The sequence below is a fragment of the Saimiri boliviensis genome, chromosome 7 (assembly GCF_048565385.1).
Source record: "Saimiri boliviensis isolate mSaiBol1 chromosome 7, mSaiBol1.pri, whole genome shotgun sequence".
NCBI lineage: Eukaryota > Metazoa > Chordata > Mammalia > Primates > Cebidae > Saimiri > Saimiri boliviensis.
Window position 1 is genome coordinate 102,173,744 of NC_133455.1, and position 3,626 is coordinate 102,177,369.

The 3,626-nt window shown below is 42.6% G+C and overlaps 1 long non-coding RNA gene across 1 annotated transcript; it reads left to right on the forward strand.

The window, feature by feature from the left end:
• Window positions 1-1,037: 1,037 nt before the first annotated feature.
• LOC141585013 (uncharacterized) lies at window positions 1,038-3,296 on the forward strand. Its single transcript, XR_012518296.1, has 3 exons — window positions 1,038-1,291; window positions 1,788-1,812; window positions 3,238-3,296. It is a non-coding gene; the product is annotated as an uncharacterized LOC141585013 (long non-coding RNA).
• Window positions 3,297-3,626: the final 330 nt, after the last annotated feature.

Genomic DNA, 3,626 nt, shown 5'->3' on the forward strand with positions numbered 1-3,626 from the left:
AGGAGCACAGTATGTGGCGGCCCTCCAACGGTCTGAGGGACAGTGAACTGGCCCCCTGTGTAAAAAGTTTGGGGACGCCTGATTTAGAGGAATAGAAGGAAGGCATGAGGGCAGCAAAGCCATGAAGGTGAAGGGGAAGCCAAGGTGTAACACCAGGAGAGTGAGTTCTACACTATTACCTCGGCATCTCTGGAATGTTCAAGCCTTATCTAAAGGCGGACTTGAGCCCCGACTTCATGGCTGGCCTGAATGGTGGCCGTTTTCCTAAGAACTTGTTAAGAGGAGCTACTTTGTTTCTTGTCCTCTCCATGTTTCTGTGTGTTGATGGCAGGGGCACCACCAGAAATTACTGAGAGACAGTGAACAGGAGTGAGTTCCTGAAATGTTCAGCTTAGCTCAGGGAGGACATGATCAGCAGGGATAAACTTGAGGGTTAGGGCAGACACTTGAGTGTAGTTGCCTGGCTTGATCTCCCTTTGGTTGCACAAAGAATAGCTTTTGGCAGCCGCCTGACAGGTGGTCCTTTTGTAGCTAGATTTTTCACATCTGGGTTAGAGAGGATCAGCGTCACACCTTGTGCCACTCATGAAGGGCTGTCCCAGTGCTGGAGCCAGTGTATGATCAGCAATAGACCCCATTTAACACACATAAGGTGATGAAAATAAAGAGTAGAAAGGCAAATACCATACGCTATATAGGGGTTTTCTTCAAATGATAGGATCATTGAATATTTTCATATTTTGGTTTAAGTTTTTACTAAGGGTTAATAAATACAATAGCACTGTTATCTCTTAAAATAAAAATTGTTAGAAAGGCAAAATAAATAAATACAATAACATATGCTCACCAGAATGTAATATTTTATCTGAATCAAGATTGTTCCTTATCATGTAGAACATCTTGTAGATGGGGTCATAGTCAGGGTAGCACTACTTGTGAATTGTGGGAGGAAATGACTTTGGAAGGGGTGAAGAAGGAAGGGCAAGATGGCCAAGGTCTGATTAGAAAGGAGGAGCCCTGAGAAGCTGCGGGGAAACATAGCCTGCCCTGTGTGGTGTGCCACGTTTGAGATGGACTATTCCAGGTGGCCTGGAGCTACAAACCCAAAGGCCCTGTTTTCCTTTGTTTTCTGTTCCTGTCATTTTCCTGCCACCTTCCTCCTTTACTCACATCGTAGCAGGCCGCTGAGTTGTTAATGAGCAACACCACCAGGTACTGACAGTCACTTTGCATCCTTCTAGGGCCTGCTCTTCAGCAGGAGGACCCTTCCGTGGATACTGCAGAGGACAAGGTACAATGGGATATAAATGGCAGGCCACAGAATGTGTCTGAGTTAAACAATTGCTTTCTTGACTTTATTTTCTTGAATTAGCTTCAGAAAATGTTACATAAGATATGGGAATTTTCCCATATAAATTGTAGATGACTTACAGAATTTCCTTGGTTGGGGGAGTTTTGAATGAGAGTCTTCTTGAGTGAAGCTCGATTCAAGACAGTGGGAGAAAATTACAGCATCAACCACACACTGTGTGGTCACAAGCTTTTTGCCTTAGCAGGTTTGTTTTCTTTTGGAGACTAAAATCACTTAATGGCCAAACAACCTGGTTGGAAGGAAACATCGTCCAAGAAAATCTTGTCTTTAGCATGAGTCAGTGTGCTCTGTTCTTCCTTTGGGTTTCATTGGTTCAACACTGGTTTCCATCTCGTTTTTTAATGTCACCAAGTGCAGGAAAGTCAGGGCACAGCATGGTCTGATGCTCACAGCAATTTATTTTCTGTCATTACAGGAAGCTGCAGGACTGCAGCAAGCAGGTAAGTATTGTATCAATATGCTGGGATTACAGTCATTAGCCACCTTATCCTACCTTCTGTGTGTGTGTGTGTTTTAAGTTGTGAGATACATGTGTGGAAAGAGCTGGTTTATTACATAAGTATAAATGTGTCATGGTTGTTTGTTGTACCTATCAACCCATCATTGAGGTTTTAAGCCTCGCATGCACTAGGTATTTGTACTAATGATCTTTTCCCTCTTGCCTTCACTCCCAGGGATTACTTTTTTGCTAGGAAAATACCTTTGCTTTTCAGAATGATTACCCTTTTTACCCTGCTTTTGTTAGAGAATTTCTCTGGTTGAAACTCCTAACAGAAAACAGGTTTTAGGCAGTTTTGTATAAAAATCACTGAGTTTGGTAAGGAATCATACCATCTTTCTGTAGTGTTTTCATGAAGATGTGTTGCTTACATGAAAGAGGGTGGTGTGCATCAGGTTCAGGAGGTGTGGAGGAGAGTCTGTGTGCAGTGATTGTGAATGTCCTTGGGAATTTTTATGCATGTTCAAAGTACAACACAAGTATTAATTTTTAAAATAGTTAATGTATGCACACTTTACGTACATCAACCCATTCATTCTCTACCACAGCTGTAGCTTAAGGTAAGTTCCTCAGATACAGTTTGTACAGAGATAAATTTTCCAAACTCATGGCCTTCTCAATAGAGGAGGGAAGTGCAAAATCAGGAATAGATGGAAGGTTGATGCTATGGGCTACTATACTGCATTCATCACACAGCCCTTGCGTAACTTATCACCCTAGCAGTGACTTTGAGAACCTAGGTGTGCATGTGGAAGGACAATAGCCTATAGAAATTCTAAGCACTCTCTATCATTATGGGATGGTCTTAATGGTCACATAACCCAGGATTAGAATAGGTAAACTTTACAGTGGACTTTCCTGTGGTTAGAAATGTGAAACACACATGGAGAGGTTACAAGCTTTTGCTGCTGTGATTGGGTTAGTCCTCAGCTCCTGTTTAAAAGCAGAGAACAGGCTGGGTGTGGTGGCTCATGCCTGTAATCCTAGCACTTTGGTAGGCTGAGGTGGGTTAATTACTTGAGGTCAGGTGTTTGAGACCAGCCTGGCTATCATGGTGAAACACCGTCTCTACTGAAAACACAAAAATTAACTGCGTGTGGTGGTGGGTGTCAGTAATCCCAGCTAGTTAGGGGACTGTGGCAGGAGAATCGCTTGATCCTGGGAGATGGAGGTTGCAGTGAGCCTAGGTCATTGCCACTGCAGTCCAGCCTGAGCAACAGAGTGAGATGAGGAGGATGGGTCTACAGCTCCGTCTGCTGTAATTCACCTTCATCATAAGCCAGCCTCATGTCCACACCACCCAATACAACCCAAGGGATTTCCTCAGTAGAATACGTGTGGTGACACTTGCCCTATTGTCTCCTAGATCAACAAGAGTATCCTGCAGCAGCATGTCCCCGTAGGGAACAATTACAGAGATTCCTCTCGCTTGTCACAGTAAGTTCTTCATTTGTCTGAAAGGGGAATTTTATTTTCCTACGTTTCTTTTTATTTTACTTGAATAAAGATATGAGAATCTTAGGACGTACATTATAGATGACTTAGTGAATTTCTAGGTAGGAAAATGTAAAATGAGAATTCATATAAACTATGTCAGCAAGCATTTTCCTCAGGAGAAAATGTTTCTTGAAAATTATGAATTTACACCCAAAATAAACTTTAAAATCCTGCCCAAAAAGCTGGTGTCTTTCTACAAGTGTTTTCTAGGCTTTATGTTTGGGGCTGTAGCTTCCACCACAATTTTCCATCTGGTTT